The sequence below is a fragment of the Cottoperca gobio genome, chromosome 24, assembly GCF_900634415.1.
Source record: "Cottoperca gobio chromosome 24, fCotGob3.1, whole genome shotgun sequence".
NCBI lineage: Eukaryota > Metazoa > Chordata > Actinopteri > Perciformes > Bovichtidae > Cottoperca > Cottoperca gobio.
The window spans coordinates 10281984-10307980 of record NC_041378.1 but is presented as its reverse complement, the minus strand read 5'-3'; the positions used below and the strand labels follow the sequence as shown (position 1 = coordinate 10307980).

At 39.2% G+C, this 25997-nt stretch overlaps 1 non-coding gene across 1 annotated transcript; it reads left to right on the top strand.

Annotated features, from left to right (window-relative positions):
• Positions 1-3351: 3351 nt before the first annotated feature.
• On the top strand, positions 3352-3434 carry trnal-cag (transfer RNA leucine (anticodon CAG)). The gene has a single exon. It is a non-coding gene; the product is annotated as a tRNA-Leu (tRNA).
• Positions 3435-25997: the final 22563 nt, after the last annotated feature.

The window sequence follows — 25997 nt, the reverse complement described above, 5'->3', positions numbered from 1 at the left end:
GGTGCTATAATATGCACAAAGACGTCCTGCCCACATCTATTACATGGTATTACAATTTAAGTCTTCATCACCCAGGGGCCAGAAAACATGTGCAAGAGTCACGTAAGATGACTGATCAGTGATGCAAGTTCCTACATACAGGAACAACAAACCCCATTACAGCTGCTTATTTAGAGATAAAGTACGTCAGTCATGACACAAAGCATTTCCGCTGCCTTGATGTGCGCTGTTTACACTCAGAACTTCTGGGTAAGAACTCTCCTGACTGACCTTGGCAACGGGTCACTCTGGCATCATTTCCACGCTCAGTCCCATTCCTCCGACCTTTACGTTATGGGTGTAATATTCGGGATGTTGTTGATGTCTGAGCTCGGAGGAATCCCTTCCTGCTGGATGCTCAGCCCTGTTTCCTTAAAGACTCAACATCAAAAATGAGACACATGGAAATGACTCACACAGTTGTCCCCAGAGTTCAGACACTTCAACTAAAGTACCATGTTGACAGGTTCAAAACAGGATATGAGCGGGATAGGTCTATGTTTATTACAGATGGCGGAATACTTAAGAGCAGTGATAGCTGAAAGCTCTGATAAGCAAATAAAGCTGCTGCAGTCACGTATCCACTGTGACCTACAAGTTGGCACACAAACCCTGAACTCACCAACCATTTGTCTCAACTTACAGCGTGAGTACTATTCATTTTCCAACACAGAAGCCATCATATTACACAACACCAACATTCAAAAGTCATAGTATATATGACATATATATACTGAATATATACTGTATATATATATATATATATATATACAGTATATATATATATATATATATATATATATATATATATATATATATATTTATATATATACACAGTATATACATATATATATATGTATATATATATATATATATATATATATATATATATATATATATATATATATATATATATATACAGTATATATTCAGTATATATATATAAATATGATTTAAAAAAAAAGTAATTAAAAAAAGTTATAGTACGGTATACCATTAATAAGTCATAGAAAAAGTCATAGTGGGAGATCAATGGACTCCCACTATGACTTTAATGGACTTTGGACTTCTGCAGGCCAGGAGGATGATAGCTTTATCTTGGAGAACAACAGATATACCTTCGATACATGTTTGGGTGAAGGAGATGGCATCTTGTGTTCTATTGAAGTGACTGATTTACATAACCAGAGGAAGGGCAGGAGGGTTTCAAGAACGTGTGTAAACGTGAGTTGCAGTTATTTTGAAGTTGCTGTGTCATAGTATCGTATGCCATAAAAATGTCTTTAAAAAATTAATATTATTATTATTATGTCATAAAAAATATTAATATTAAAAAGTCATAAAAAAGTCAGAGTATAGTATTTCATAAAACGTTGTAGTATAGTATGTCATAAAAAAAGTCATGAAGCAACTTGTACTATGCCATTTAAAAAGGCATAGTACAAGTTGCACAGACCAGTAGTAAAAAAAAGTAATTTCAAGTTAAGTCTCCCTGGACACTTCAAATGCTTCCTATCCGAAACAGCAGCACATGTGAGTGAATAAACTTATATCAAGATATTTTCAACTCTTTTAAGCACATTGTATTACTGCAAGACCTGATTCCGTAGTTTGGTAAATTGTGCTTCTGCAGAATACACAGTCGGCACTTTCACAGGGCAGTGTCCCCCTAGGTATTTGGAACTAAGAATCTATAAAAACCCATTAATTACAATAGCCCATGACCTTATTGGCTAACTTATGCCATCTATAAACTGACCCATTTCTGCTTAGTAGTGGGATAATAATTCTACAGGCAAGATTAGGCATGCAGACAATTACACATTAACATAAGATATGTACACTATTCAACTATCCTTCAGCCACTATCAATGGCATGTGTACATTTAAGAGAAAAACGTGTTTGAACCATAACATATTTTAATACAATTAATTGGCTCCAGCTGTGTTCAACTAACCATTATCAGATAACTAAATAGAACAAAAGATTAAGATAGCTAGAAGTCTGCATTCATTAAACTAGCTGTATTTGTCTTGTTATTATTATTTTAAAGATCATGATTTTGATTATTTATGCGTTTTTTAGATAGCACAGCGAAGATATACATGAAAGGGGGAGAGAGAGGGAGAGGGCCGAAGGTCGGACCTGATCCCTGCACGCAGGAGTCAACCCCGATTTATGTCAACTGCTCCGGCTTTTGCTACAGCTGCAAATGAATGTGCCTGACTTTTGAACAGATCAAATCGATATTTCTTTAAATCACGAAGTTAGTTTGGTTTGACTCCTGCCATTCACAACAGTGGCACATGTCCTTCAGGGATGGCGACAAAACAAAACACATTACCCATGAAAACTGTCTACTTGTCGCAGGATTCTTCCATGAACTTGATGCCGTTTTGGAGAGTTAGCCTCTAGTGGGTATGAGAGAAGCTGCAGCCAGCACTTCTAGATGATACATGGGTGATTCTTCAACTATCGTCATTGTTGTGTCCCTGCTAGAAATAAGAACAACTAAAACACATTTCCTATTTTTTATTTTTGTGACACTCACTTAACACCAAAAGGAACATACAAAAATTAAATTATAGACCAAATCATTATTTTTATTACATAAAAAGTGACCTTTTATGTGTAGTTCTTGCTGTATATCACTTGTCCCTGGGCCTGATGTTGGATATTCAAAAGTTTTGAATGTAATATTGAATATTAATTGTATGTGCAAATGACACATAAATGGCCATTTTAATGAAATGTATCATGTGTTGTAAGATATATTAGTATTTCATGTCTAGTTTATTCTGAACATTTAAGAACCTGTGCCAATCTCATGGTAATGAGTGACCAGACACAGGATGTAGAAATATAAACATATTGAAACATTTCTTTAAATACATTTCATTTTTTCTAAAAAATTCCAGACCTAAATGGTCCGTAGTTGAAGAATGGTAGAGGTGGGTAATCTGTTGAAATGATACAGAACATTATTATTATTATTATTATTATTATTATTATTATTATTATTATTATTATTATTATTATTATTATTATTATTATTATTATTATTATTATATTATTATTATATTCAGGACTGTATTACACAGGAATATTGGTGTTTAGTTTGACGCCAATGATAGATCTTAGCTTCCTTTAGCTATAGCTATTTATCTTATTAGCCAGTTAAGCGAAAGTATAATTCATAATGTTTTTACATTTATGTATGATGGATCCATTTTTTCAACCGTTTCCCTTATTTGTGATAACGTTGTAGTCTCAGTTATTTATTAAATTACCGGTCGCGGTTGACTTCAGTTGTCAGGATGGCCGAGCGGTCTAAGGCGCTGCGTTCAGGTCGCAGTCTCCCCTGGAGGCGTGGGTTCGAATCCCACTTCTGACAGATAATACTTTTTGTGCAGGTCTTAATCATAGACTGTATAAAATATGTCTTTACGCTAATCACTAGCAAAATTGTTTAGCGGATCTAAGACAGCAATATGCATTATATTTCGAAATATGCTCATTGCTACTGTTTCATGATTATGTAAGTTTGTAACCACAGTATACATCCTATTTCAGTATTTCACAGCACAGTAGCAGTTTTGTGTTAAAAGAGGACAAGTTATCATTTAAACAGAGCTAATTTTAAGAATAACACGGCATGTAGGTTTACAAATGTTGGTTTGATTCTTTTCAATATTAAAGATGGACTTATGGTAAATGTTTGAGAGGCTTATTAGATACATAAAGAAATATATGGGAAGTATGTTGCCTGTGCAATATAGTCTTTTATTATTTTTATTCATCATACAAAACATATATGTATATACTGGCACCTGGAGCGATATTGTCCGTTAACCATTGATGTGGCATCAACCTCTTTACATATATAAAAGAAAAATAGTGAAACACATGCAAAAATGTTTTACTTTTGCTTAGCTAAACCACCAACTTACAGATTTGTATAGCTTAAATAAATCAAACAAAATGTATACATTTAGCAGCACATTTAAATTGCTATTCTCCAGAGGTTTTCTGTAAGTATAATAGGATTTTCCCAGAGGCTGAGCCTGCTACTGTAGGATTGTGTAAGTTCGTGGTCAAGGCTTCTTTTCTTGGTTATATTTATATTCCCTCCCTGTGATCCTCACTGTGACCCTGCTGTGACACGTAAAGTTTAAAGTGTGAATAGAGATAAAGCCTGTCTGGTCACTCATTACCATGAGATTGGCACAAGTTCTTAAATGTTCAGAATAAACTCTAGTGGCTAAATTAATGAGTGTATTCCTTAAATAGTCTCTTGGTTTGCTCAAATGTATTTATCATCTTTTATTTAACTTGCAGGGACAGTTAATATATTCACGGGTGTTAGATGTTAGAACGGATGGACAGCTTTTATATTGACAAGTAGCATTTTATTTTTTCTAATGTATATTTTAAAATCACACTTAAGATAGTTACCTGCATTAAAATAGGAAAAATACTAGAACCATCTAGAACTGTATTTTTTGTATTTAATCTTTCTTTCTTTTGCTGTAACAATCAAAGTTGTTAGTATTTGTTTTGTACTGGTATGTTATAATTTTAAGAAATAAGTATTTCATATCTGATCATGGAAGGTTAACTGTTCTCTACTTCTTTTGATGTGCATTTTTTAATTATTTTTATTAATGGAATTACACTATACTTATACTTACAATGTTAGTTTTTGTGACCATCATGTATATCATTAAAGTGAGAGTATTTATCACATTTTATATTCAACCTTGAATTTGAACCTCCATGTCTGGGGCGTTTTATGAAGGTTTCAACTTCCTGGGTGTAGAGCATTAGCAGGACTGTGACTAACATTGCAGGAGTCCTGCAACGCAGCAGGTTGCACAGCAATTAGTCCTGATATTTTAACTGCAGCCAGGAGGGTGGGGGCGCTAAGCCTGAGCATCCGTGCTCACGTGTGAGCTTGGCAAATGGTGAGCTTCTGGGCACCCTGCTGGCACTGTGATCCAAAACTGTACAGGCATGGTGGAGGCTAGACAGCTGAAGCTGAAATGCCTGTTAATCATATTTAATTGAATTAATGCAGACAGCAGGTACTAGGAAATAATGTCTTTGTGTCACTTTAAGCTCTGAGAGCCTGCCGGTGTTAGGTGCAGCTTTAAATGATTGATCACAGAGAGTGAGGAAAGCCCTTCATAGTTCAGACATTTAATGAAAAGATAATTTGTCTCTTTCTGATGACTTTCGATTCAGCTGACTTAAAGTGAGTCTTTCACTTGACTCGAAGGAGTGATGGGAGGTGGCTTCCTCGCACAGGAAAGCCCACAGAGAAAGGACAAAACCACGTTCTCAGCACTTACCGTCATGACTCAGCAGGGGAGTCTTTCTGCTATTTTCTTCCCATGAGTCAGGACACAATAAATCTGCCCTCCTCGAGTCAACTCCACCCCACCATGACACATCAAGCTCCTTAAGACTGAAGACAGATGGCAGCACGGGGTCTTGCCCCCTCTGTGCGTGTGATTGTGTAGGCTTTGTTGGAGTGGGTGCTCCTGTGATGAAGCACTTCTTGTAACTCCCGGCATCACAGGGAGGTATCGTCACGCCGTCTGCGAGCCTCTGATAAGGGTAACCTCTCATGTGTTCTGCGGCAGTTCCTTTGTCCTTCAAAAGAGAGAGCTGACCCCAAGTGATATTTAGACGAGGAAAGTACAGTCTTTAAAAAAGCTTAACGCACTTCATCTTTCACATGTAACACATGCAGGTGAAACATGATTACGTTTGACATGTCGTAACAAACTGCCAACCAGCTGGGTTGATGTAGGCCTATTAGCCGGGGCCAGTGCCTCTGTCATTAGTATCACCACGCCATGGAAAATAAATGGGTAATTTAAACGCTGTCATCTTTACCCCTTTATCTTGATATGACCCTTGAGACAACTCTTTGTTTTCGGTTTGTGATATGTAAATCTGTATCCTCTTTGTTTTTGTGGTGATGATCAAACGGCATGACGCAGCATGATGCTGTGAAATGGGCGAGGGACATATTTTGGCTTCATATCACTGGAAAACTTGTTGATCTGATGGCTCTGTTGTTGTTCAGGATGCTAACTGTAACACAAAACAAGATAGCAGCTTTTATTAAGCTAAACTAAAACGCAACATGACCTTTGCACGACAGGAAGGAGGGAGTGTCAAAAGAAAAATCAATCCACATCCCTCCAAGAAAAGAAACAAAACACAGTGCTATACACAGTGTCTGTTTTGTTTAATATAAGTAATTAGAATCTAAAATTGTATTTATAGGGTGCTTTTCAAGATATTCAGAGATGCATAACATTAAATAATTAAATATAAACCACCTAGAATACTAAAACATAGCTTGTGGGTAAAGAAGCGCAGGGTATAAAAGTCACACAGAGAGAAATACGTCATGAGAGCCAAAACTTTCAATTTAGCTCCCTTAGTGACATTTTTGACAAGTGACAAACCCATCACTCGGATCATAACATGTGTTCTGTCAGTGATGTTATAATATTATTTTTGTCATTATTGACATCCCGACTCAATTCTGGTTATTTCAACATACCAACTTATTGTGTGGCAGGTAAAAGAAGGACCATTATGCCTAGTCATAAATTGTCACTGAGCTTTCATCTGCTTTCTTAAAGCGTGTTTAACTCCCTTTATGCAATGGTGAAGTCCAAGTCATGTGTCCAAAGCCTCAGCAGATTTCAGTCCAATCTCAGAGTGATTAGCAGGGCTTTGCATTCTATCCTTAGCTTCCCATGTCTGTGATTAGCAGGTAGGTCCGCTTCTGGAAGGAGGCTTTTGAACTGGTTTCTTGCTTCTCTGCTTGCAATAGCTCTGGTGTTTCTGTGGGACTTTAACATCTTACAAGCAGTGGCTTTGGGACTATTTATTTTCACTTTGGTTCTTTTATAGCTGTGGAGGATGTGAGTATACACACTTATATACTGTACATTTTGTCTGGACTCTTCTTTCTTGTGTATATTAAATGTTATTTGCATAGCAAAAGGAATATGCACCAAAGAGACTGGAAACTTCAAATTGAATAAGGATTGTTAGGCAGTAGTTTGCGTGTGCTAACTACAAAGAAAGGATGCAATATTACAAGTTAAACTGGATGAACTAAGCTGGCCTGCAGGATGCGATTTTTATTTTCCTTGTTTGCCTCAGTTTGCAAACATGACACCTTAGGGATAAATAGCATTATTCTAGGGATCCAAGGCCACATATGTTTCCTGGTTAATAAAGAATAAAGATTGTTTGCATTTGTAATCCACTGGGTATGAGCTACTTTGCAGAATATTTGTATTTGGCATGTTTTTAAGATTCTGCTACATTCTACAAATTCTGAAAACTGTAGTAGACACCATTGCCACTGTTATCTTTACATACAATTAAATACTTTCTCTGTAACTTTAAAGGAAACAAATATTCGCGTCCTGCAAAAATCATCTCAAAAATAATATTTCTACAGAACAATTTATTAATATTTCTATCAGTAGCCATGCATTGTTTTTGCAATTTCATACATGTTGAGTTTTGGCTTATTTATGAAACATAATATGGACAATGTCAGCATCTGGTGTCAGAAATTAAAGTATAGCTGGAGCTGCTTTACTGTTGCATACAGATGATATTATTGGTATTATAACATCAGGTAGAAACATGTATTCAAAACCCTGAATTCAGTTAACTGAAATATAATTCACTTTCATAATCCTGGATTATGGAGGACAACATGTTCTATTTAAATGATATTCTAAGACAATCAAAATACCCTTGTAGGCTCTAAATGGTTCTATACTGTAAGTTTAACCTTAAGATTTAAAGGTTGAGGCTGGCAACACAACATATAAGAGTATTTACAGCAATCAATTACTTTTATTTTCTCTGCCAGAATGCCTAGCTAGAGCAAACACTTGCTGCTTCACTTGTCTACAACATTGCTAATACAATAACAAGGACAACAGCCAAACCTGTTCTTTATATGTGTCAGTCAAGCTTAGCCCTATTTTATAGCCACACAATTTAACTCATTTTATTTGCATTTCATAGTGGGCTTGCATCCCTTTCCATCACACAACAATGAATCATCTTTACCTCCTAGTATTGTCACAGTAAGCATACATTGTGCTTGTTGCAGATAGTGCTGCTTTTTATAGGTAATCCTTGCGTTATTGATTTCAGGAAAATCTGGCTATGGATGCATTTTCTTCAGTGACAGTGACAATCATCAAGGTAATGTCTACTTTCACTGCTAGCAGAGACTTAAGATTGTTATTTTAAGTCACTTGGAGGATTTATTTGTGGATGTATCCTCATCATCCCTGTCCTGCTTTACTCTTTGATCTTCTCAGCATGTACATACAGTATGTAACAACCCTGTCATGTGAATCCTGTTTTAGAATGTTGTAGGTATTTGCAATAGTGAGAGATTTCAACAATTGCTAACCTGTGAATACATCTAATCTTAGTGCAGCCATATGTTTCTGTTTAGTCCCAATATAATAGGAAAGTGTACATACATTTTCTTTTATATTAAGTATGAAAAGTGTATGACACAATGTATAAGAGAATGTAAGTTTGTGACACAATGCCAAGGTTAATGTCAACAAAGACTTCCAGGTTTTAAGATATCGAGAAGTAAATCCAGTTGCCTTTGACTTTGTACTCCTACACACAACATAAGATAAATGTAAAACAGTATTTTGCTGATTAGACTTACAGCCAGAAAGAAGGTGACTCTTTGTAAAGATTTCCTTTTTCAAACAAGCCTTTTATCTGCCCTAATGACGTGTAGGTACTAATTTAGACTTAAGTACTGAGGAGCCAGGAAAAGCTAAATGAACGTAAGAGTTAAAGTTCACTGTCTGCACGCAGGAGATGCTAGGAGAAAAGGCTGCATGTAAACAGGAAACAGGACCGTTTTTTAACTCTAGTTGTAATTTCTCTTTCAGCCTGGTATTGGTGGGAGCCATGCAGATGTGTGGTACAACACCTTCCCCTAGGCAGCGCTGGAGAAACATGACTCTTCTTCTGCTCACCTGACACCAGAGCTGAGAGACTACCGCCTAAAATGTCCTCCCACAAACGCAACTTCCAGTGCTTCAATGCTGTGGGTGGTGAAGGCTCCCACAAGTCTTCTCTCCCCTTCAAGCATCACCCCAGCCGGTTCCCCAGGATCCACAACCATGGCATGGTGGCCCATCATGAGCATCTGGAGGAATGCTACCTTTGCTCTGAGTATAGACATACCCAGGCCCTGGAGGCGTTAGAGACTCATGTCTCACCTTTATGTCACGCTCACACACCCTATCACCCCCATCACCCACACCAGCATGTTCTCAGGAGACCGACCAGGCCTGAGGAGCACCCTGTGGCACATTCAGGCCACGTTCATCATCACAGGCACAATAAGAGGGTGGTGCTGGTGAAGAATAGCGACCCCCAATCCAGAAAAACCATCATCTTGCACCGCAGGAGTCTACGCAGTTTTGGGCTTTTCAAAGAGGAAGTTTCTGAGCTCATGCAGTACCACATCAGGAAGTTGTACACTCTGGAGGGTCGCAAGGTAAGCTCACAAACACCTAGAGTAGGAGGTGTCGCTATATAGGTATTTACCATAAGTGTTATTATTTATGTTGATATAATCCAAGACCTCTTAAATCTCACAATCCAATTAGTGTATTTGTTCTTTTTATACGCTTTTGAACAGTTATTGTTACAGACTCTCTCTCCACCTCCTTATTTTTGAATGTAATTAATTTGCCAAAGAATCTATAGTACAGAGGTTGTATGAAATGTTATTATATTATGTCTTCTGTGCTTGACCCTAAGTGAATACGTTCCCGAATTAAATGCCCTTGTTTTTGCTTTACAAATCGGTTGCCTCGTTTTCCTGGGTTATTGTATTTCTAGTTGTTATTTCCCTTACCTCCTAGACCAATAGGGATCAAACACTTGTATTTAATTGGAATTGGAAAGGATGTCCAGTCTGAAATGAACAGTAGTACTACTATAAGAAAAGTATTCTCAGTATGTTGGTTTGAAGTGTTGCTCCACATCGCTGTTATTCGTGCCTGAGAGTGAGAACCAGAGTGAAAGAGAGGCCTCTAGTGACAGGACAGATTCCCTACTAAATCCCAGTTGAGAGCTTTGTCAACTATCAGATCCAAACACACCATTTCAAAAAGTCATTTTATGGCAACATTCAATTTTGAAACATCTCTCATTTTATATCCTGGTGTATTTTCATAATAAACATATCATATACAAAGTATTAGGCATATATGTATTGCATTATTGGCTCTATATTGCAAAAAATACTTTTCCTCCGGCCACTAATTTCTTTTTTAATTTATCATCCAAATTCACATGATATTCAGTTTTATTTGTGTAAAATAATTTAATTTAGGAGGAAACATGTTGTAATAGACAGGTCATTACAAAACAAAAATATACTCATACAATATTAATTGAATTTGGTTTGCATTGAGTAGTTTGTCATAATCTAAGTGTAGAGGGATAAATATTTTGAGTGCATGCATGAGGGAATGTAACGGGGATATTCCCTCACACACACATTCAGATTGTGGGTATTTCTCCAAACCCCATTAATCTTGGTCAAATCAGAGCTATTTTTGAGAGAGGAAAAACAGGTCAACGTTGAGACTCCACTCCCCTACTTTGATACCAGAGGTGTCTCAGAAATGTGTCTTCCACAGTGGCAATTAATTATCTTCACCTGGGCTTTGTGTGACCACGGATGAAGCCATTCATCTGCCTTCACCGACATCGTATTTAAGATTCAAAACTGCACTTTCATCAAAACAGATTTCCGGCAAAATAAAAATCAACAAAACTCAATAATTTAGTCTAGATGTTTCTCTGAGATAGCTGTCAGTAGTGAACAGAGGAAGCAGTAGTCAATATTGTGTTTCATGAAAACGCAAAAGCACACTTGCATAAATGAAACAAATAGGAATAGCAGTACTTTATACAATCTTTTTTTACTTCACCCTATAATAAATACAAATATGCAATAGAAATATACATACATATTGATTTAATAAAGTATTATCTGTGGTTCCTTGTTATTTTAAGATGGATGTTTTTTAAGATTTAAAGTAGTTTCAACGTTTTTTTTTTATAAAACCCAGTTTGGTTTAAAAGCATTTATTAGTAATGTATGAATTATAACTCGCACATTTTTTTAATCCTAAAACATGGAAGATGACATTATCTGAACATGTAAAAATCACCAAACTTGGAGATGTATGGTTTCTATCAGACTGCAATGTGTGTTTATCTGTAGGAAAGCTAAATACTGTACAGTAGCTACATTGTATTAGGCCTTTGCATAGAGATGCTATGGAAAACAGGTCAGTGCACACTCACCCCTTAGATTAGCATTCAGGCTAATCACCTGTGAGACAGAAGATTTACTGTATATTTCAAATCCCCCCACTGTGATGATGATGATGATGATGATGATGATGATGATGATGATGATGATGATGATAATGAGCCTGCATAATGTTAGCCATCCACTTTGTTCCCACCTTGCAATACCAACAGGCATTACGAGAGACTTGATGTTTATGTTGCATTACACATTTTAAGAGTAGGAGGTGTCCTAAAGCAAAAACAAATTAATGTAAAGCTGTTGTGTTAATGGATTACAATGCTCAGACCACTGTGTTTGCTTGTCTATATCATTTAGTATACTGCTTTCTCAGTGAGCAGGCTTGAAATACTGCTGAACATTACCCATGGTGACGATGGCCGCTCACCATTGCAATAATGCAGAGTCATCCTGGATTAGGACATTTATTTTGTCTTTGACTCACAGCCTTCTTTTGCAGGGATTTAGAGCATTCAAGTGTACAGAATAGGGGACAATGCATAGACCCAATTATAATATTATCCTCAAAACACTTTTTAAATGTTTCCCTATAAATATTTTCTATTTGCTATAGTTCTATATGTTTAGTAAAATAACAGACATTTACTAAAACTACAAACTAACATCAGACTAATATTTTTAAAACATAGTTACTGGACGCATTTGATATTAAACAATAATAAAACAAATAAAAGCTATACTTGTTGTTATTTGAGTAATTAAAAGTGGCCACAGAAGCTTCAATCTTAGTCAAATAATAACTCATTAAAAGACAGGTTCTGCAGCTCAGTGGGTAGAATACAGCACCCGCACTGCAGCGTTTATCCCCCACTATGACCACAGTCTCATAAATATGCACTCAGCTGGAGGGTTACAAATGTCCACCCAATGGCATATATTATATTATATAGGAAACTCAAGGTACCAGTAAACATGTCGTCCCCGTTTCGGCAGGAGGCCTCTTTACAGGTACAGTGGTAGATAATAAGGTTTTAAAACTCTGCACTAGATACGCATCATTCTACTTCCTCAATTGTTCTGCATTCAGTTTACTCACACCTTTAAGGCTGATAACAGAGTGAGAAAACTACCTGGTAAAAATGTGCCATCTACAGTACTTCAAATTATGGCCTGTCCATGGGATTCAATCCAAACAGTTTCAAATCAAACATGCTTATAATCTCTCTGCTAATAATCTGGTAATGTAATGTATTGTTGCTATCAACTTGATTCAGTAAACAGGCTCACTCTTAACCAATACGTTTTGTTTCAGATTGACAATGTTCAGAGTCTTATGCAGTGCCCCAGTGTGCTTGTCTGCGTGGGACGTGAGCCTTCTCACCCGTCCGTCGTGGAGGATTTTCGGAAAACATCTGATGACAAACTTCCGAAGCTGTCACGCTCCAGTGGCTGCAATGAAGGACACGAGGGTAGGAGAAGCAGATTATTGTCACAGCCTTCACTTCTGAATTATGTGTTTTTTCAATGAATTACATTCTAATCATTGTTTCACTGGTGAAGGATCTGCAATAGACAGTATAATTGTACTGTACACAATGAGCTGTCATTCATTTTTGTATTTGTCTGTCTTTTCTTGTGTTTTGATGTTAAACCAAGGACTTCCAACAAAGAAAAGGATCATCAATTCACAACTGGAATCTGACAACAGATCTACCAGGCACTCAGTGTCATCTGACAAGTCATTACCGGACGGAACCGACTCTCTGGATAAAGCGGACTCCTGCCCGCACACAGGTGACGGAATGATAGGGGATGATATCGAGAAACGGGTTCGTGTGAATAAAGATGGCAGTTTGTCGATGGAGATGAAAGTGCGCTTCCGGCTACAAAATGAAGAAATATTACATTGGTCGACAGAAGTAACAAAGACCAGAGGCGGGACCTGTGACTTCCTACAAGGACACAATGACCCCTATTTTGAACAGACTAATGACAACTATTCAGAAACTGAAAACATCTCTGCTAGTGAGCAAGATGAAGCTTACATCCCAAGGCCCTGTCAAAGACATACAGAGGAGCCTCACTGTCCTTACTGCTGCAGTCACTGCCAGGAATATGACATCTGGAAAAATGTCCCAGGGACACATGGAGCAACCCGCCGCATTCGAACCTCCAGCTCAAGTGCATCTTCACATACGACAGTCTCTAGAAAGACAATAGCTAAAAGGCAAACTAGCGAAGAGCATATAGAACAAGTAGTGGAGACAGAAACTTGTGTGGAGCAAACGGCTGAAATTGTGGAGTACTGCACTACCAGGAGTGAAACTTGTTCACCAAAGTGCACGGTGCAATCCTCCCCACCGGACAACTGTGAAGTGTGTGTTGACAGTTCCCCAAATGTTCAGGTCAATGTGAAAACTGCTGAAATACTACAGCAAGAAGAGCAAACAGGATCGGCTTCTAGTGCTTCCTCTGAAGTATTAATAGACCTTGAGGAGGATCAAAACGATGAGGACGATGTCCCATTGAATGCTTCAAGAGCATCTTTTCACAATGTTAAACCTGAAAGGGAAGAGACCACTGGAAGTGCAGTGTTGGATACAGCATCCCCGATGCAACATACATCCCTTAGCCCTACAGATAAAACATCTGATGCTTCAGGGCACTCAAGCAAGTCAAGAAAATCCAAAAGCTCCTACGCTTGTAATTGCGGAGTGTCTAAAGATTCTGAGGATGAAGCAAAAGTAGAAATCAAGGCCCAATCTGAAGAAGAAGAAGAAGAAGGTGGGATGCAAAGAGATCAATCAAGTGCCATGTCTGTCAATTCAAATGCCTCTACAAAATCCAGGGAGGATGTTGATGAAGAACGACCATTAACTTCCATGTCATTAAAATCCAATGCCTCTATTAAATCAAAGGGTTCAAGAGTCTCTTCTCTCCCTGATGAAGAACAAGCTGAGAAGGAAACTGAGAAAAGGACGTCACAAAATGGTGATGAAGATTTTGAAGAAGAGGCGGAAGCTGAAGAGGCTGGAGATGATCAAGAGAGAGTGCCAAGTGTAATGTCAACCAAATCAAAGATGTCCGAAAGTGCTGACATTTTAAGTGAAGGGAGACCACAAAGCACAATGTCAGTCAAATCAGCAACATCTGTGAAGTCAAGTATTTCTGCAAAATCTGGCATATCTAAATCATCTGAAGTTCCTAATAAAGAAAGTGATGACAATCACGAGGATGGAAATGATAGCGAGCATACTGGAGATGATGAAGCTGAAGCGAGTGCGTCAAAAGCCTCTAAAGATAGGTCTGAGGAAAACAATGATGATGAGAACATTGCAGAAAGAGCATCAAGTGCAATGTCAGCAAAGTCAAGTGCCTCTGCTGTATCTACAAAATCAAAAGCGTCTCAAGTTCTTCCCAAACACGATGATGATATTTGTGATGCTGAAGAGGAGACCAGTGAGAGGTCACTGAGCTGCATGTCAGAAAAGTCCAGTAACAATTCAGCAAGATCAAGCAAGTCGAAATGCTGTGACAGTTCTGATAGAGAAAATGTTACTGAATATGAGGAAGAAAGGGGACATAGTCCACTGTCAGTGAAATCAGGACGGTCAAATGTGTCAGCCAAATCCGCTAAATCAACACGGTCAAATCTTTCGGTCAAATCAGAACATGGAGAAAGAGCTCCAAGCAATATTTCAACTAAGTCAAATGCTTCAGCAATATCTAGGAAATCAAGAGGTTCTACAATTCCTTCTGAAAAATGTGGTGATGCTTCTCAAGAAATTGTTGTTGAAGAGGACTCAGACGGGAGATCAGTCAGCTCAATGTCACTGCAGTCTGTTAAGTCAAGCATTTCTGCAAAATCAAATAAGTCGAAATATTCTGCTCATGTTCCAGCTGAAGAAGGCTCCGAGAACCCTGGTGAAGAAAATGAAAAAGAGCAAACTGAAGAAAGAGTAGCAAGCAGCATGTCAGCCAAATCAGTCCAGTCACATGTTTCTGAGATATCTATAAAGTCTGCACAGAGAGCATCCAAGCAATATATCAGCCAGGTCAAGAAAATCAGGCAAAGTCACATGTTTCTACAACATCTAGAAGATCCAAAGTTTCTGAGGTTCGGTCTGACAAAACTACTGCCGCTCCTGATGAAGATGATGATGAAGAGGAAGCTCAAGAGAGAGCACAGAGTGCCATGTCAGCCAAAACTGCAAAGTCAACCATTTCTGTAAAGTCGACTAAATCAAGAGGACTTGATGGTCCAGCTGAGGAAAATATATCTGATCACGAGGAACATGAAGACAGAGCTCCAAGCATTATATCAGTCAGATCAGCAAAATCAGCAAAGTCAAATGTTTCTACAACATCTAGAATATCGAAAGCTTCTGAAGTACCCTTGGAAGACGGTGGTGACAATCCTGAGGAAAGAGTTGTTGAAGAGGAGAGTGAAGGGAGAGCAATGAGCTCAATGTCAGCACAGTCTGCTCGATCAAATACTTCTACAAGATCAAATACTTCTACAAGATCAAATAAGTCAAAATGTTCTGCTTATGTTTCAGCGGAAGAAAAGTCTGAGTCCTCTGATGGCGAAAATGACGAAGAGCAAACAGAAGAAAGAGCAGCAAGTAGTACGTCAGCCAGATCAGGCCAGTCACAAGTTTCAGAAATATCTATCAAAGTCTGTGGAGAGAGCACCAAGTGCATTGTCAGCTAAATCAGCAAAGTCGCATGCTTCTACAAAATCTACGAAATCAAAAGCTTCTGAAGTTTGTTCTGGCAAAAGTCCTGCTGCTCCTGTTGAAGGAGATGATGAAGAGGAAGCTCAAGAGAGAGCACAGAGTGCCATGTCAGCCAAAACTGCAAAGTCAACCATTTCTGTAAAGTCGACAAAGTCAAAAGGACTTGGTGGTCCAGCTGAGGAAAATATATCTGATCATGAGGAACATGAAGACAGAGCTCCAAGTATTATATCAGTCAGATCAGCAAAATCAACCAAGGTCAAATGTTTCTACAACTTCTAGAAGATCGAAAGCTTCTGAAGTACCCTTGGAAGACGGTGGTGACAATCCTGAGGAAAGAGTTGTTGAAGAGGAGAGTGAAGGGAGAGCAATGAGCTCAATGTCAGCACAGTCTGCTCGATCAAATACTTCTACAAGATCAAATAAGTCAAAATGTTCTGCTTATGTTTCAGCGGAAGAAAAGTCTGAGTCCTGTGATGGCGAAAATGACGAAGAGCAAACAGAAGAAAGAGCAGCAAGTAGCATGTCAGCCAGATCAGTCCAGTCACATGTTTCTGAGATATCTATAAAGTCTGCACAGAGAGCACCAAGCAATATATCAGCCAGGTCAAGAAAATCAGCAAAGTCACATGTTTCTACAACATCTAGAAGATCCAAAGTTTCTGAGGTTCAGTCTGACAAAACTACTGCCGCTCCTGATGAAGATGATGACGAAGAGGAAGCTCAAGAGAGAGCACAGAGTGCCATGTCAGCCAAAACTGCAAAGTCAACCATTTCTGTAAAGTCGACTAAATCAAGAGGACTTGATGGTGCAGCTGAGGAAAATATATCTGATCACGAGGAACATGAAGATAGAGCTCCAAGTATTATATCAGTCAGATCAGCAAAATCAGCAAAGTCAAATGTTTCTACAACTTCTAGAAGATCGAAAGCTTCTGAAGTACCCTTGGAAGACGGTGGTGACAATCCTGAGGAAAGAGTTGTTGAAGAGGAGAGTGAAGGGAGAGCAATGAGCTCAATGTCAGCACAGTCTGCTCGATCAAATACTTCTACAAGATCAAATAAGTCAAAATGTTCTGTTTATGTTTCAGCGGAAGAAAAGTCTGAGTCCTGTGATGGCGAAAATGATGAAGAGCAAACAGAAGAAAGAGCAGCAAGTAGCATGTCAGCCAGATCAGTCCAGTCACACGTTTCTGAGATATCTATAAAGTCTGCAGAGAGAGCACCAAGCAATATATCAGCCAGGTCAAGAAAATCAGCAAAGTCACATGTTTCTACAACATCTAGAAGATCCAAAGTTTCTGAGGTTCAGTCTGACAAAACTACTGCCGCTCCTGATGAAGATGATGACGAAGAGGAAGCTCAAGAGAGAGCACAGAGTGCCATGTCAGCCAAAACTGCAAAGTCAACCATTTCTGTAAAGTCGACTAAATCAAGAGGACTTGATGGTGCAGCTGAGGAAAATATATCTGATCACGAGGAACATGAAGATAGAGCTCCAAGTATTATATCAGTCAGATCAGCAAAATCAGCAAAGTCAAATGTTTCTACAACTTCTAGAAGATCGAAAGCTTCTGAAGTACCCTTGGAAGACGGTGGTGACAATCCTGAGGAAAGAGTTGTTGAAGAGGAGAGTGAAGGGAGAGCAATGAGCTCAATGTCAGCACAGTCTGCTCGATCAAATACTTCTACAAGATCAAATAAGTCAAAATGTTCTGTTTATGTTTCAGCGGAAGAAAAGTCTGAGTCCTGTGATGGCGAAAATGATGAAGAGCAAACAGAAGAAAGAGCAGCAAGTAGCATGTCAGCCAGATCAGTCCAGTCACATAGTTTCTGAGATATCTATAACATCTGTGGAGAGAGCACCAAGTGCTTTGTCAGCTAAATCAGCAAAGTCACATGCTTCTACAAAATCTATCAAATCAAAAGCTTCTGAAGTTTGTTCTGGCAAAAGTCCTGCCGCTCCTGATGAAGAAAATGAAAAAGAGCAAAGGGAAGAAAGAGCAGCAAGCAGCATGTCAGCCAAATCAGTCCAGTCACATGTTTCTGAGATATCTATAAAGTCTACAGAGAGAGCTCCAAGCAATATATCAGCCAGGTCAAGAAAATCAGCAAAGTCACATGTTTCTACAACATCTAGACGATCCAAAGTTTCTGAGGTTCAGTCTGACAAAACTACTGCCGCTCCTGATGAAGATGATGACGAAGAGGAAGCTCAAGAGAGAGCACAGAGTGCCATGTCAGCCAAAACTGCAAAGTCAACCATTTCTGTAAAAGTCGCCTAAATCAAGAGGACTTGATGGTCCAGCTGAGGAAAATATATCTGATCACGAGGAACATGAAGATAGAGCTCCAAGCATTATATCAGTCAGATCAGAAAAATCAGCAAAGTCAAATGTTTCTACAACTTCTAGAAGATCGAAAGCTTCTGAAGTACCCTTGGAAGACGGTGGTAACAATCCTGAGGAAAGAGTTGTTGAAGAGGAGAGTGAAGGGAGAGCAATGAGCTCAATGTCAGCACAGTCTGCTCGATCAAATACTTCTACAAGATCAAATAAGTCAAAATGTTCTGCTTATGTTTCAGCGGAAGAAAAATCTGAGTCCTGTAATGGCGAAAATGACGAAGAGCAAACAGAAGAAAGAGCAGCAAGTAGCATGTCAGCCAGATCAGTCCAGTCACATATTTCTGAGATATCTATAACATCTGTGGAGAGAGCACCAAGTGCTTTGTCAGCTAAATCAGCAAAGTCACATGCTTCTACAAAATCTATGAAATCAAAAGCTTCTGAAATTCGTTCTGGCAAAAGTCCTGCTGCTCCTGATGAAGAAAATGAAAAAGAGCAAAGGGAAGAAAGAGCAGCAAGTAGCATGTCAGCCAAATCAGTCCAGTCACATGTTTCTGAGATATCTATAAAGTCTGCACAGAGAGCACCAAGCAATATATCAGCCAGGTCAAGAAAATCAGCAAAGTCACATGTTTCTACAACATCTAGAAGATCCAAAGTTTCTGAGGTTCAGTCTGACAAAACTACTGCCGCTCCTGATGAAGATGATGACAAAGAGGACGCTCAAGAGAGAGCACAGAGTGCCATGTCAGCCAAAACTGCAAAGTCAACCATTTCTGTAAAGTCGACTAAATCAAGAGGACTTGATGGTCCAGCTGAGGAAAATATATCTGATCACGAGGAACATGAAGATAGAGCTCCAAGTATTATATCAGTCAGATCAGCAAAATCAGCAAAGTCAAATGTTTCTACAACTTCTAGAAGATCGAAAGCTTCTGAAGTACCCTTGGAAGACGGTGGTGACAATCCTGAGGAAAGAGTTGTTGAAGAGGAGAGTGAAGGGAGAGCAATGAGCTCAATGTCAACACAGTCTGCTCGATCAAATACTTCTACAAGATCAAATAAGTTAAAATGTTCTGTTTATGTTTCAGCGGAAGAAAAGTCTGAGTCCTGTGATGGCAAAAATGACGAAGAGCAAACGGAAGAAAGAGCAGCAAGTAGTATGTCAGCCAGATCAGGCCAGTCACACTTTTCAGAAATATCTATAAAGTCTGTGGAGAGAGCACCAAGTGCATTGTCAGCTAAATCAGCAAAGTCGCATGCTTCTACAAAATCTACGAAATCAAAAGCTTCTGAAGTTTGTTCTGGCAAAAGTCCTGCTGCTCCTGTTGAAGGAGATGATGAAGAGGAAGCTCAAGAGAGAGCACAGAGTGCCATGTCAGCCAAAACTGCAAAGTCAACCATTTCTGTAAAGTCGACTAAATCAAGAGGACTTGATGGTCCAGCTGAGGAAAATATATCTGATCACGAGGAACATGAAGATAGAGCTCCAAGCATTATATCAGTCAGATCAGCAAAATCAGCAAAGTCAAATGTTTCTACAACTTCTAGAAGATCGAAAGCTTCTGAAGTACCCTTGGAAGACGGTGGTGACAATCCTGAGGAAAGAGTTGTTGAAGAGGAGAGTGAAGGGAGAGCAATGAGCTCAATGTCAGCACAGTCTGCTCGATCAAATACTTCTACAAGATCAAATAAGTCAAAATGTTCTGTTTATGTTTCAGCGGAAGAAAAGTCTGAGTCCTGTGATGGCAAAAATGACGAAGAGCAAACGGTAGAAAGAGCAGCAAGTAGTATGTCAGCCAGATCAGGCCAGTCACACTTTTCAGAAATATCTATAAAGTCTGTGGAGAGAGCATCAAGTGCTTTGTCAGCTAAATCAGCAAAGTCGCATGCTTCTACAAAATCTACGAAATCAAAAGCTTCTGAAGTTTGTTCTGGCAAAAGTCCTGCTGCTCCTGTTGAAGGAGATGATGAAGAGGAAGCTCAAGAGAGAGCACAGAGTGCCATGTCAGCCAAAACTGCAAAGTCAACCATTTCTGTAAAGTCGACAAAGTCAAAAGGACTTGATGGTCCAGCTGAGGAAAATATATCTGATCATGAGGAACATGAAGATAGAGCTCCAAGTATTATATCAGTCAGATCAGCAAAATCAACCAAGTCAAATGTTTCTACAACTTCTAGAAGATCGAAAGCTTCTGAAGTACCCTTGGAAGACGGTGGTGACAATCCTGAGGAAAGAGTTGTTGAAGAGGAGAGTGAAGGGAGAGCAATGAGCTCAATGTCAACACAGTCTGCTCGATCAAATACTTCTACAAGATCAAATAAGTCAAAATGTTCTGTTTATGTTTCAGCGGAAGAAAAGTCTGAGTCCTGTGATGGCAAAAATGACGAAGAGCAAACGGAAGAAAGAGCAGCAAGTAGTATGTCAGCCATATCAGGCCAGTCACACTTTTCAGAAATATCTATAAAGTCTGTGGAGAGAGCATCAAGTGCATTGTCAGCTAAATCAGCAAAGTCGCATGCTTCTACAAAATCTACGAAATCAAAAGCTTCTGAAGTTTGTTCTGGCAAAAGTCCTGCTGCTCCTGTTGAAGGAGATGATGAAGAGGAAGCTCAAGAGAGAGCACAGAGTGCCATGTCAGCCAAAACTGCAAAGTCAACCATTTCTGTAAAGTCGACAAAGTCAAAAGGACTTGATGGTCCAGCTGAGGAAAATATATCTGATCATGAGGAACATGAAGACAAAGCTCCAAGTATTATATCAGTCAGATCAGCAAAATCAACCAAGTCAAATGTTTCAGCAGTATCTAAGAAATTAAAAGCTTCTGATATGCCTAACGATCACATTTCTGATTCTCCTGAAGATGCAAATGAAGAGGAGCTCGATGAAAGCAAATCAGTAAGTTCAATGTCAATCCATTCACTCAAGTCAAATGTTACTGAAAAATCAAGCAGGTCAAAATGTTCATCTGATGTTCCTGTTGAAGAAAGCATTGGCAGACCTAAGTCACATGGTTCTATTGTATCTATGAAATCAGATGCTTCTAAAGTTCTTCCTGATACTAATAATTGTGAGGGGAGCAATAATGAGGAAGAAACTCAGGACAGAGCAGAGAGTGCAATGTCTGCAAAATCAAGTATTTCTGCAAAATCAGATAAGTCACAAGTCTTGGCTGCCACAGGTGAAGAAAATGCTTTTCTGGAAAGAGCGCCGAGCAATGTGTCAATCAAATCAGCAAAATCCGCAAAGTCAAATGTTTCTACAATATCTAAGAAAACAAATGCTTCTCACATCCCTTCTGAACACAGTGCTGGAAAAGCTGATGCAGAGATTGAAGGTCGAGTAAGCTCAATGTCAGCTCAGTCAGTCAAGTCAAATACTTCTGCCAGATCAAAGAAATCAAAATGTCCGGTTGTTCCAGATGAAGAAAGCTCTGAGAACCCTGATGAAGAAAATGACAAAGAGCAAACTGAAGAAAGAGCAGCAAGTAGCATGTCAGCCAAATCAGTCCAGTCACATGTTTCTGAGATATCTATAAAGTCTGCAGAGAGAGCACCAAGTGCTTTTTCAGCTAAATCAGCAAAGTCAAATGCTACAGCAACATCTACGAAAACAAATGCTTCTGCCAAAACTACTGGTGAAGGGAATGGTAAAGATGAAGCTCAAGAGAGAGCACAGAGTGCAATGTCAGCCAAATCCGCACAGTCAGCCATGTCTGTGAAATCAAGTAAATTGAAAGCCTGTGAAGTTCCTGCAGAAGAAAACATCTCAAATGATGAGGACACTGTACAAAGACCACTAAGCATTGTCTCAGCTAAATCAGCCAGATCTGCCAAATCCACACGGTCTAATATTTCTGCAAAGTCTAGTAAGTCAAAAGTCTCTAATACTCAAGGGGAAGAGAATCACGAAGAGACGATGCATCGAGCACCAAGCAGCACCTCCATCAAATCAGCAAAATCAAGAAAGTCAAAGACTTCAGCAGTATCAAAGAAATCAAAAGCTGACATTGCTGATGAAGACACTGAAGAAGAAACTGAGATGAGATCTATGAGCTCCATGTCCGGCAAATCAGTGAGGTCAGTCAGTTTTGCAATTCCTTCTATAGAGGACACTCCATATGAAGGAAATGCTCCAGAAAAATCTGGAAAAAAGTGCCATGTCAGCAAAGTCAATTTTGTCAGTGAGATCAGAGAAATCAAAAGTATCTGATGTTCCTGCTAATGAAAAGGAGAGAGAACACTTAGACCTGTGTCAGCAAAATCCAATAGATCTGAAATGTTAGGCACGTCAGAGATCCCTGCTGTGACAGTTGAGGAAAGTGAAGACAGAGCACCTACAGCCATGTCATCAGAGTCTAAGATTTCAGCATGTTCAAATAAGTCCACGGCATCGAAGGTTAAAGAAAAGAAAAGTAAAGGGTGGCCAAAATGTTCTTTAACTGTCAAGTCAAGTGTGAAATCTCGAAAATCCAAAGTATCTGATATTTTAAAAGATGAATGTGTGGAAAATAAAGAGGAGTCCTATCTTGCTCCTGCTGAGGAGAAGACAAGTGCTTCTCCAATAACTGTCATGAATCCTGAAGAGGAGAGTACTAGTTTGCATGAGGATGACAAACAAAATACTGTTCATAAGAAGAGTTGTAACTCTAAGACAAACAAGTCAAGCAGGCAAGACACAAAACATGCAACTGCAGAGGTTACTGCCAAACCAAAGTCTGTTGCAAAGTCTGCTATGTCAGATGACAGTCATTTGTCACAAACTCTGTCCAGTTCAGATTTTGTTACAGACATGTGTGAGACTCCAGTCACGGCAGGATCTAAATCCGATGTGTCTAAGAGAATAACAAATGGTCCACTGGAAGCCACAAACATTGGTAGGAGTGTCAAGGATAACAAAAGTGATAAAAGCAGCAAAGGCCGAAGCAAGAACACCAAGACTGATGACTTTGACCTGGTCCCATCTAACCTTCCAAATGCATCACCTACTGAGGTTGTGAATGAATGGCTAAATTCAATACCAGCAGATGGTGATATGTATGACATGGAGGAATTTAATGGAAACTGTGATGGGCAAACAAATGGCCACACAACAGAGGAAATTAACAGAATGGAGATGACTGGAGACACAGACTCGGCATCTGAGAACACAAAAGACACAAATGAAGGAGTTGTGATGAACAGTGTCCCTAATGATGACTGCAAAACAAGCACAGAGTCACCGAATGTAGATAATACCTGTACTCAGAGAGATGATGTCTCAAAAATATTTAACTCTTCCGTACAGGTGATGAAAGTTCTTTTAAATCCAAAACTTGACAGATGTAACAGCTTACCAGAAATTTCTCCAGCGTATGGACGCAAACTAAGCCATTCAGCTAGAGGTCTTCTAGATTGCCTTGTGAAGTTGCAGTTAATAGTACATAATCCTGAAAATGCAAATGAAAAGGATGAAAGATACCAAGAGCTAATGAATATTCTTCAATCTCTTTGGCTTTGTGACCCTCCAGAAAATCAACATGCGTTAAAGACGAGCGATCAGCGTTATTTAGACGATGAATTCAATCACACGTCATCCTCCGGCGTGGATGTCAACAGTGGCTCCACAGGCTCCGGGAACAGTAGTGATGGTGCGAATCGTAACGTGTCCCAACCCCATACAAGTCCAGATACGTTAAAGATAGTACAAGAAGTCTGTGAAGATGAAGCAGAAGCAGAAGCTCAATTGACATCTGAGAGAGAAGTAGAAGCAACGTGTGAGGAAAAAGAAAAGGAAGATGATCCATCAACAGATGAAACAATTAGAAGCAATGATAGTCCAAGTGAACTACCTGAAACACCACCGTCCTCAAACAAGAGTTCAGGAAGTGACAGCAAAAGGATTTCCAAAGATCCTGATCCTGTTTGGGTCTTAACCTTATTAACTAAAATAGAAAAGCAGTTCATGACACATTATATCGATGCAATGAGAGAGTTCAAAGTCCGCTGGAACTTGGATAATAATGAGCAACTTGACATGATGATAAATGAACTTAAAACTGAGGTCCAAAAACGAATCCAAACAAGTATAAACAGGGAACTGAGGAAAATTCAAGGTCAAGCAGGTCTACCAAGACCTCCTAGGGAAGCGATGTCTCGTGCTTCAACCACACAAACGGAAGAGAGAAGACGGACGCTGAAGATTATGCTCAAACAATCAATTGATCCCCATGAAGAAAAAAGTGATGATTCAGTAACAGGCACATCTTACAGTGACCAGCGCAGTGAAAATGAAGATGAGTACTGTCCATGTGAAACATGCATTCAGAAAACAATCTCATCTAGGCCGCCACTTCCTGCAGAAGTTATGAATGCTGCACCTATTTTTATGGACTTTGACTTGAAGAGGATTCTGGCGATGAAGAATGGTGATCCTGCCAATATACAGGCAATAACCTGTACATCTCACTCTGATAATGATATTGATAAAAAAGCAGCAAAAACACTTATAGAAAATGTTATTGTCGAAGCAATAAGAAAAGTGGAAGAGGAGGCCATACACCATGATACTGTAGAGGACTTTGCAGTTGCGGCAGACAAAGTGTGTCAACAGGAAGCAGGTCAAGAAGATGATTCTGAAGACAATGAAGCAGAAGAAGTAGACACCATCAAAGACTTCACTGAAGAGACTGTTGTTGAGGAAACGGTAAAAGTATCTTCTGTAGATGATAATGAGGAACTAAGCAAAACAGAAGATGGAAGGGCAGAAAATGAGATTGCGGACATAGGCACAGTTGAAGATGAATCCCTGGTAGAGAATACAGGCCCGGCTGAAGAAGAATTTTCAGTAGAAGAGTCTATTGTGGCAGCCACAACTAAAGGTGAATCCGACAAAGATGAGACTGTGGAAGCAGAGATGGTTGATAATGATGAAGAGATTCCTGGCATGAGTGCAGATGCGTCTGCAGATGAGAACGATGGCACAGCTGACGAATCGTCAAAAGAACCCGCTGAAAATGAGATTGCTGTAGACAAGGAGATTAGCAGAAGTGAACATGAATCTGACAAAGATGAGGCTGTGGAAGTAGTAACAGCTGATGATGAAGAAGAGATTGCTGTCACCAGTGAAGATGAAAGAAAGAAGAATGCTGCTGAAGCTACCACAGCAGAAGGTGAAAATGCAGCAGACGAGGCTGATGTGGCACTCAACAGTGAACATGAATCCGACAAAGAGGTGGCTGTGGAAGAAGAGACAAATGATGATGAAGAAGAAGAGACAGCTGCTACGAGTACGGATGAGAATGATGACATTGAAGAAACTGAAGATGAGATGGCTGTAGAGAAAGAATTCACAAGTGAAGATGACTCAAAGGAAGAAACTGCTGAAGATGAAGTTGCAGCAGAAGGGACTGATTTGGCAGCCATAAGTGAACATGAATCTGAACAAGAGGACGTGGAAGAAGGAACAGTCGATGATGAGGAGGAGATTGCTGTTACAAGTGTGAATG